Source organism: Haliotis rufescens, unplaced genomic scaffold, assembly GCF_023055435.1.
Source record: "Haliotis rufescens isolate VD_foot unplaced genomic scaffold, xgHalRufe1.0.p SCAF_6, whole genome shotgun sequence".
Lineage (NCBI taxonomy): Eukaryota > Metazoa > Mollusca > Gastropoda > Lepetellida > Haliotidae > Haliotis > Haliotis rufescens.
Genome location: NW_025964334.1, coordinates 6,597,760 through 6,609,096, shown reverse-complemented (window position 1 = coordinate 6,609,096; position 11,337 = coordinate 6,597,760).

The window sequence follows — 11,337 nt, the reverse complement described above, 5'->3', positions numbered from 1 at the left end:
ACGGTGGCGTACTGGGAACCTCTTATTTACAATAGATTATGTAGAAACGCGATGTAAGCAATGATCTTACCTGGGCTTCAGATACCAAATCTTGCAAAATAGCATACAACCAACCGCTTAATCAAACCTTGGCAGACTGACAGACAGACATACAGACAGTTCATGAGTCTCACCTCATGGCAATTAATGTAAACACTCTTAATAATACCCAGTTCGTAATGAGCCCATCTACACTGAGATAGTATATACTATTTCTAAAATAATGTACATAAAATACAGCATAAAATCAAAAAGTTATTCTGTAAAAGTGTTATTCTACCAGCCATCTGATTGGATATCGCGTTTTCATCACACCCTGTGTGTGTGAGGTTGGGGGTTGGGGGTTGGGGGTTGGGGGGCTGATTTGGTTATGTCGTTAAAGCAAATTTAATCCATTGTGTTTGTGATTTTTTGGGGTGGATTCCCCACCCCCACTGAAGTTACAAATGGAACCCTCCACACATCCCTTTTGTAAATATTCTGGACCCGCCCCCGTTTCGAAATCACCTCCAAAAGAAAAAAATAATTTTTAACAGAAAGAAAGCAATCCTTCTGTCATTCAATGTGTATTCGCCCTGTCTTCATAAATACCAAGATGTGTTACACAACAGCTGTGTCGGGAACATCGTCCCCACAACAAGCCTGGGTCCATCACGAGCCTCTTCCTGGAAATGCCCATACCGTGAACGCAGATTGAAACGCAGCATGCACTGATAACATCGACGGGTGTATTTTTGTTAGCGGGACAGGGAATTGGATATTAACAGCAATAGAAGCACAGCTAGGAATAACACTAGTTTACTAATATTGTCAAGGCGGATATTGTTGGGGCTTTGCTCCACGAGTATTATGCCAGGGATTGGAAGAGCGGGAGTTGTCTCCGGGCGAGGGATATATTTCACAACATTTCACAAGAATGAGTGAGTGAGTTTGATTTAACGCCGCTTTTAACAGTATAACATTAATATCACGTTGTGTCAGCTTAATGTGGGAGGAAAGCCCGAAGTGTGCAGGTCAAAGACGTTTACCGCTTCGGTAAAACCCACGAGCACGGGTATGGTGCTGACAAACCTAGACACATAATCAGGGTGAACTGGGATTCGAACCCATAATCAGAGGGTTTCTGCACAGCGAATCGCGTCGCCTTAGGGGACTGGGCCAGCCGTGCCCCCCATTTCAGAAGAACTAATATCAACATAACATTTATTAGGTAAGGATAAGATATACGGATGAACAACTTCTTTTGTACAATTTTGGACAGCTGGGAAGTTGTTCATCCATATATCGTATCCTTACTTAGAACTCCAACTTCTGAATGCCTCTGTTGACATGTGAGTGAGTGAGTTTGATGTTATGTCGCTGTTATCGACTGGAATACGTGCTGTTTATATTTCAAATAAAGACATTTATTATATACTTCAGTGTGAAAGACTGAGTTTTCTGAAGTTGAGAAAGTTGGGGAGGGTGTGTGTGTGTGTGTGTGTGTAAATATTGTATTTTGATGATTCTAGTTATTAGTTATATTCATATTTGTGGATAATCTTATATCATTTTATTTTACTATTTTTGTAAGCGTTCATCGTGAAATTTTAAAATTAGCTGGTATTTCACTGGGTTGTAAGCACTTAAGTCTGTCGCGTTCCGACAGAGAGAGTGTTTGTCATCATTGCTATTTCCACATTCCTTAATGACCTTGAGTCATCTCTTCAAAGTTTACAAGAACATTAGTGCTTATGTCTTGCTGACGACTTTATTTTCTATGTACTCTCCTTGCAAGTATTGTTGCTAATTTACGTCGCTGCTCTCGTTTATCAAACACCCACCAGAATTTTACAACGATCTGTAAAAAGAAGGGCATATTCATAATGTTTGTTTGTTTGTTGTTTAACGCCGCACTCAGCAATATTCCAGCTATATGACAGCGGTATGTAAATAATCGACTCCGGACCAGTATATGGCGACGTGCATGCACGTCTGTGCGTGGCTGTTTGTACTAGTCCTGGCTCATGACTTATAGAGCTAGCCTACTGAGGTACCATGGCTAACCCACTCAGACACAGTATACTGACTCCGAGCCGACCAGTCCTTGTTTAAGCCCCTAAAGCCGAGTGCAAGGCAGGTTAACACGTACCATTTTTCAACTTTGGGTATGACGCTGCTGGGGCATATGTGTGATGTTTGTTTGTTGTTTAGCGCCTTACTCAGCAATATTCCAGCTATATGACAGTGGTATGTAAATAATCAAGTCTGGACCAGACAATCCAGTGATTGACATCATCTGTCTACGCAATTGGGATACGAGGACATGCATCAACCAAGTCAGCAAACCTGACCACCCGATCCCGTTTGTCGCTTCTTACGACAAGCATGGGTTGCTGAAGACCATTTCTAACCCGGAATCTTCTCGTGACGGCATATTTTAAATATATTTGAAACGAAGATATTTTTTTTTTCAGAAATAGCTAGGAGTACGGATTCGACCAACTGAAAAGAAAATCCACAAATATAAAATAGTACACTGTATGAGTGGGTGAGTGAGTGAGTTTGATTTTACTCCGCTTTTAGCAATATTCCAGCATTACCAGGGGACACCTGAAACGGACTTCACACATTGACGGGAATCGAACCCGGGTCTTCGTCCTGACGAGCGAACGCTTTAACCACTAGGCTACCCGACCTCCCCAGTAAACTGTGTGAAAGATGTATTGATACAGGACATGTAGGCATAACAACAGAACGAGTGTTTGAATGGGTCATATGGAGAGACGTCGTGGTTGAATCCCGTGGGAATCCCTGGACTCAGGGCTGTTTGGGTGAATTCTCCCGTTCCCTGGGATTGTCTGGGCAATGGTCATGCCGGTCTGGTGCCTGTTGTGGATATGGGCCACACGTCACGCACGTCATTGTTGTTTTGGATTTGTCTAATCAGCGATGAAATTGTGTTTCTGTGATAATAGAAGCAATTTTTGCAATGGCCTGATGAAGTACTGCAGTCGAGCATGGCGTTTTTGGGGGGTTCGTTGTTTAACGCCTCACTCAGTAATATTCCAGTTATATGACGACCGTAGCATGACGTATCCTGTCCTACAGGTATCCGTCACAAACACAGGCAAAGGCAAGTCAAATGTTTACCTGAAAAAAACCCAACAACACTGGAACATCTGGTACAAGTCAAAATAGGGAATTGCATCGGACATAATTTTTTGTCACTGATGCGTCAAATTTGGAACTGCCCTCCACATATCTAGAATAAAACAATCATAGGTTTCTGGCGTTCCCAATATTCCAGCTATATGACGGCCGTAGCATGACGTGTTTCTCTGACAAGTTTCAATTGCCGAACGATGGAATGTCCAAAGGATGGCCTTTTAAACGGGAAGGCAGCTGGTGGCCCGGATGAGCTACATGAACTGGTTGTTTTCCCGTGTTGATGCCGTTGTCCGTGACGTCATCCAACATGGTCTGTTACATACCTTTAAAAAAATATGGATTCACATTAGCCGTCAGGCCAGCCACGTGATCCTGTAGGGTCTGTTGTATAATCGTGGCACCTAATGTCTGTCGCATACCCGGTGGTTCATCTCACACGTGTCTGTATACGTCTGTCGTCATTACATATTTATATCTGACATTTATTTTACATTGTTGGTATGCAGAGTTTCATGTTGTGGCCAGGTCGTGTTGTGTGATGTTATGGTTTCGTGCACAAAACTGGTTCCTGTCAGTGCTGCACTTCGTGGAATACAGTATATTTTCCTGCAGGGACTAGAGAGGAACTATCTGTGCATGTTGCTGTACAACAGCCTGGATTAGACATGAAATATCAGAATTCCCTCGTCCTTACCCTGATAAAACCAAACTTCAAGAGTTGTTTTAACAGATCTCATGATACCCCCATGTCAGAATGATGAGATCTGATTGGTCCACGTGATCTTGATAAAATACTGTGTAACCCGCCTTGGAGGGACTAAATTTCTCATCGGGGGAATATAAATCTCTTACACCCCGCCACGAGCAAATAAGGATGCACGTGAACTTCTGAGAGACAGAATAAATCCCTTTGTCACCGCTTTAAAGCAAAAAGCCGCACCCCCCACCCCTAGTCAACGGAAGTCAAGTGACATAGGACAAACTAACCTCAGCTCAATCAAGCAGCTGTTTTCTATCAATTTTGAATATGTTTGAATTCTTTCACAATGTCATATTTAAACATGTCGGTTAGATAAATTCGTTCGAGCAGGCTCCATCGGGGTAAATGGGATTTTATGCGTCCCTCGTTAGGTTTTATAACACTCGCTTCCGGCTCGTATATAACCTGACGCTGGACGCATAAAAGCCCATGTACACCTCGTGGTCATGCTACAACTTATTATATACACCCATGCGTATTGTTACCACTGACGGCCTCGTCTTGCAGATGACCCACAGTTGCCGTGAGTACAGCTATATAAGGCGACAAAACCCTTTCCATATCCAAGAGAAATAGAATATATTATGAGCATGTCTTTATGAATCACTATCAAATAGTGATGAAACCAGGTGTTCGCGAAAAGGTGAGCGTATCCTGCCCTACAGGCATCCGTCACAAACACATGCAAAGGCAAGTCAAATATTTACCTGAAAATACCCAACACTGGAACATCTGGTACAAATTTAAATAGGGAATTGCATCGGACATCATTTTTGTCACTGATGCGTCAAATTTGGAAATGCCCTCCACATGTCTAGAATTAAACAATCATAGGTTTCTGGCGTTCCCAAGGGACGCAACTCTGCACAGCGAATTGCTGCGCCTTAGAAGACCTACCCCCACCCCAACCCCCACACCCCGTGGCCCCCAAAGGCGGTTGGAGAGACTGATGTAATACGTCCCAAACTCCTGTGCACACAAGGTCTGGAAGAAGAGTGACGATAAATATGACATACTTCCTTGCTTAACATTCCCAATATTTTACATGCAAGTAGAGTACGTAGTATTTATTAAGAAAACGTATAACAGAAGATTCAAAAGTACAAAGTAGATTAAAGTGATAAATCTAAAAACATCTACATCTAGGTATTTGCGTGATAGATTGTGTTATGAAATTGCTTTTGCGGGGTTCGTAAAATATGTACAAGGACATGGGGAGGGTCATCCAAAAATATGACAAGCATAGATTGTTTCTTGTCATTAGGTTTGTCCTTGAATGTCGAGACGACGGCTTTCGTTTTGTGAGACGAGCTCATCATTTACATGACATTAACAATCTTCGTATCCTGGAGAAAAAGAAAAGCGTAATTTTAAACGGTTGTAAATGCCCTTTCACAATGATTCATAAAAGGGCACTCTGAGTTACCTGCCCTTTGTTAGAATTCCGGAAAATACAAAAGCCCGACGCAGGGGGTTGAAACTAACGGGGGGGGGGGGGGGGGGGGGGGGGGGGGGGGTGCAGGGACCAGAAACATAATACTGTTTAAGGCCTTTTCGTTACAACTTTCAAACAAGGACGTTTGTCACAGAGATGCTTCGTGACCTTTAGATGTAAAAGATTTCTATAAAAAACTTATGAAACAATCCCCGTAGGAGAAGTAAGATCATAAAGCGTTTACGTGCGCAATCTGTCTGGATGGATTATTAATCTGACAAAACAATATTGTTTGAAAATGTCAGTACTTATATCACGTACCAATTATATTATTTGATTATTTATTCATCGGCCTCTTTACACTCCTGTTGCTGCTTCTGTTTCTCTTTCGCAATTGTAGAACGTGCAATAAGTCTTTGTAATGTTGGACTGGGAGTGGGTTTAAAAAACAATAATCAATTATATGATAGTCCGTTGCATCATTTCCAAATATGATATGCTTAAACTAAAGAAATAAAACAAATGCATAGGGTCGGTGAAAATATCACTCGGCTCACCCAAGTCATTTCTGCCAGCAGTGAGAGGAAGCCATATTGGAACAGGACTCAATAGTTTCACTTGATCACGTGACTATTACATAACATAATGTGGCAACAGTCTGGACCCTTAATTTGTGTTTATCTAATTAATATTAATATCAATTAACAACAAAATAATAACCTTTCTCAAATTAGGCTATCCTGTTGCACGAACTTTATGCGGAGGGATCAATCGGTGTGCGGTTAACAGTCAAATCACACTGTGTTACTACTCCATTGCTGTCCGAGGTATTCAAGCCGAGGAGGCCCGAATGCTGAGAATATCTGTGGCTATAAGCTGTCTGTAGGCGGAGACCACATAACAGTTATGTTTTAAACAAATTTAATTCGGTTATTACATAACAAAAATCTGAAAACACGTATCATCAATATCAACAAGAACAAAATATCGATAATTAGCCTTAACATACTACATGCATTCTATCAGCCGTGAGACGTCGATCCAGAGGACCGTGACACCATTTACATGACTGAAAGAATAACTTAAAGGCGGAGTGTACACGTAAAAATCTCTTTCTTTCTTATTTAAAAGAATAACTTAAAGGCGGAGTGTACAGGTAAAAATCTCTTTCTTTCTTATTTAAAAGAATAACTTAAAGGCGGAGTGTACACGTAAAAATCACTTTCTTTCTTATTTAAAAGAATTACTTAAAGGCGGAGTGTACACGTAAAAATCTCTTTCTTTCTTATTTAAAAGAATAACTTAAAGGCGGAGTGTACAGGTAAAAATCACTTTCTTTCTTATTTAAAAGAATAACTTAAAGGCGGAGTGTACACGTAAAAATCTCTTTCTTTCTTATTTAAAAGAATAACTTGAAGGCGGAGTGTACACGTAAAAATCACTTTCTTTCTTATTTAAAAGAATTACTTAAAGGCGGAGTGTACACGTAAAAATCTCTTTCTTTCTTATTTGAAAGAATAACTTAAAGGCGGAGTGTACACGTAAAAATCACTTTCTTTCTTATTTAAAAGAATAACTTAAAGGCGGAGTGTACACGTAAAAATCTCTTTCTTTCTTATTTGAAAGAATAACTTAAAGGCGGAGTGTACACGTAAAAATCTCTTTCTTTCTTATTTAAAAGAATAACTTAAAGGCGGAGTGTACACGTAAAAATCACTTTCTTTCTTATTTGAAAGAATAACTTAAAGGCGGAGTGAACACGTAAAAATCACTTTCTTTCTTATTTGAAAGAATAACTTAAAGGCGGAGTGAACACGTAAAAATCACTTTCTTTCTTATTTAAAAGAATAACTTAAAGGCGGAGTGTACACGTAAAAATCACTTTCTTTCTGAATTTGAAAGAATAACTTAAAGGCGGAGTGAACACGTAAAAATCACTTTCTTTCTTATTTAAAAGAATAACTTAAAGGCGGAGTGTACACGTAAAAATCACTTTCTTTCTTATTTAAAAGAATAACTTAAAGGCGGAGTGTACACGTAAAAATCACGTTCTTTCTTATTTAAAAGAATAACGTAAAGGCTGAGTGTACACGTAAAAATCTCTTTCTTTCTTATTTAAAAGAATAACTTAAAGGCGGAGTGAACACGTAAAAATCACTTTCTTTCTTATTTGAAAGAATAACCAATAAGCGGAGTGTACAGGTAAAAATCACTTACTTTCTTAATTGAAAGAAGAACATAAAGGCGGAGTGTACACGTTAAAATCACTTTCTTTCTTATTTGAAAGAATAACTTAAAGGCGGAGTGTACAAGTAAAATCACTTTCTTTCTTATTTGAAAGAATAACCAATAAGCGGAGTGTACAGGTAAAAATCACTTACTTTCTTATTTGAAAGAAGAACATAAATGCGGAGTGTACACGTAAAAATCTCTTTCTTTCTTATTTAAAAGAATAAATTGAAGGCGGAGTGAACACGTTAAAATCACTTTCTTTCTTATTTGAAAGAATAACTTATAGGTGTAGTGTACACGTAAAAATCACTTTCTTTCTTATTTGAAAGAATAATTTAAAGGCGGAGTGTACACGTAAAAATCACTTTCTTCCTTATTTGAAAGAATAATTTAAAGGCGGAGTGTACACATAAAAATCACTTTTTTCCTTATTTGAAAGAATAATTTAAAGGCGGAGTGTACACGTAAAAATCACTTTCCTTCTTATTTGAAAGAATAACTTAAAGGCGGAGTGTACACGTAAAAATCACTTTCTTCCTTATTTGAAAGAATAACATAAAGGCGGGGTGTACTCGTAAAAATCACTTTCTTTCCGGTACGGATTAACCAATGGAATTGCAAGTTTCTTTATAGAGGTATAACAGTACATATTGTCTGGTAGTGTCCAAACATCTACGAGTAGAAGCAATTTAAAGATGACAAGAAGTCATATTAAATGCCCTCGGAGATGGATAACTGTAGTTTATTAACTTATTTGTCTGAATATTTCTGGAACATAGAGATGCACTGAGGATTAAGCTCCTTCTAATGAGACAGGATACCCTAAATGTTTGCTGGGAGATATAGAAGTTTGCGGAAAGGTTTCCCCAAGTTCCAAGCCCCGGCTGTCTAAAGGATATTGAAAACATTGGATATTTTGGATAAATGACGTTTTAGATACATATAATAATGGCACAGCTTCAGTAAGAACGTAACTGATCAATAGAATCCTGGGGACAAATCATCTCGAGTGAATGATGTCTGCCAGCTGTTTATCGATTGAGTAATTAAATATTAATAATGAACCGAGTGAGTTTTCAGATAAAGACATTGTATTCTGCGAGACCCCGCTCCATGCAGTAAGTATAAACGGGGTCTTTGAGAATAAGGGGTTAAGGTGGTATGGGGGTTTGGGGTAGGGTAAGCAAAGTACGACTTAGTCCTAAGACCAATCGTACCGGGATGCTCTTCAACCATCAACCCCAACTAAGAGCGCTGACTTGGAGTGATGTCTAGTCTTGACACAACTTTATGTTTTTTCGTCCATTTTGAACCATCGTTTGAGTTAATATTTCTATTTGGCAGTTGATAGCTCTCATCTCGATACTCGTCTAGACGCTCACGTAAAACCCCGGAGACTGCGTTGGCATTTGACTTTAAGCAATGTTCGACATTTGCTGATAAAAACATTTGAGCCGTTATGCGACACTCCCTCGGATGAATTCAGTGACAATCAGTGTTTATCAAAGTCTTCTTGTGGAGATTTTATAATTCATAGGAATATATTGTACCACATACATATACATGGATTGTCTGGTTTACCATTATAATACAGATGAATCTGTGAAGCTGTATGGGAGGTGTTGAAAAAGATGGTTTGCCTTAAAAATGCCGGTATTCTTGAAAGAATTTTGAAATTACTTTCCCTGTAAGATGATTTAAAATCCAGTAATCTCGGAGTATATTATATATGCACACTCTTTAACCAGTATATGCTATATTCTCCTTCAGGATACTGATGAGTAGGGTTGCACCCCTTAGCTTTGTCAGGATCCGCTGACCGCACGTTCGAGTCCCAAGTAATGTAATCAGAGGGGTCGCTGATTACCATTCACCAACAAGTTATTACTCCTCATGTCATCCCATCCGCCTTCTATGAACTCATCAAACAATAAAAACTTATCCTGTTTATTGGCTTCTGTTATCCCACTCATGTATGCAATTGTTGTTACTGTTAATCCCCCACCTACTATATATATTCTGTACTATGTCCCTCATTCAGTCTTGCTTGACAACGGTATAAGGATCTATACCGAAACGTCGCTTTTCACAGTATTAAAGAAGTTGTTATCCATAAAATTGTGTCTACCTTGTCATCCGTCAACTTCTAAGTAATGCCTATCAAACAATTTATCAATATTCCATCTGGACCATGGCGGCCTGTACAGAATTGAGCCCGCCAAACCAGTATCTCACCAAGGTCCCATGACTCGGATTACCATGAGGAGCAAACACTGAAGTCACCGAGCTTCACCATGGTCATCAGATGATGATGGTCACTCCTAACCTTGGTCCCCAGGATATTTATGATAATAATGATCTACAAACAAACAAAAAAAACAAGCAAACAAACTGAAAAGATACACACGCGGATCCAGAGACGCCATCCCACCACCCCCCACCCCACCCCACCCATCCCATTTTTATTTAAAGCTGTCGGACCGACCCATATTTAATCTTATGTCAATGGACACTGGAAGAGGAAACATTAGCCTTGGCTAAGCTGGAGAAGTATGATATACTGCAAATACTAAGACAATTATACAGGAACTACAGTTAATAGTTCACAGTCTGAAGATATACAGGATTTTCTCGAAATAGTGAAAATTGATTCTTATCCAATCCGGATCAAATATGTTACCAAACAGGTGTATGCGTGAATCTGTGTCCGTGTGTCTGCGAACTAATCAAGGACGGGAGTGATAGTGGCAGGGGTCCGAACATAGACAATCAGGAATCCCCATGGGGTTATTTTTTGGGACGATAACAATTCACAACACCTACTCCAACTTATAAATACGGTGTTTCAATCAGTACTTGAGTCAAGTATCATTTTGTAATTTTTGAAACAAAATAGCTGCAAAACGTTTTTCAGCCAATCTTACACCCCACACAACCTACATCTGCCTACATCTGCAGACGTCTAAACAGACGAGGGTTGTATATTCCCAATCACACACACACACAATCAATAAACCACTCATGTCCAGGTGTCACAAAAGGGGCGAAAATATCATTGCCATGGTGATAAATGACTGTCATGCGCAGATTGCTGGTGCTCCTGCATGGCACGGGATTTTCGTGAATCTGCTGTGATCGCTCCACTTCTCTAACTGCATTCCGTCCGATTAGAGTCCACTGGAAACAATAGCCAGTGCTGACACATGTCTCGGAAGTGCTCAGAACTATTGTTGTATGGTTAGCCCCGCCGATATTCACTGTAGAAATCAATAGCGGAGCTCCTGATGAACCACACGACACTCCAATGTCTTGGGAAAATCAGAAACGAGAGACGTCCCAAATACAATTCCGCTCATCAAACGTGAAACGTTACATGGTCAAGGTCACTCCCACGCGATATTCAATTACGTGTCGGAAAATTAAGCCGTTAACATCTTAACGCCAAACTGACATCCGAATTATTTGAGACTTTATTTTTAACTGCTTCATAAAGCTCCAATGGTTAATAATAGGAGAGTTTAGTGGTTTAGCAATTTAAGAACTATCCGAGGGAATACGCCGGGGTCTTAACGCTGTCTGATGTTCACAACGAACGGACGCTTATTTCATCTTATGTCATTCTACACTGGAAAAGGAACAGTTGCCTTGGCTAAGCTGGAGAAGTATGATATACTGCAATCACTAAGACAACTATACAGGGACTACAGTAAATAGTTAATAG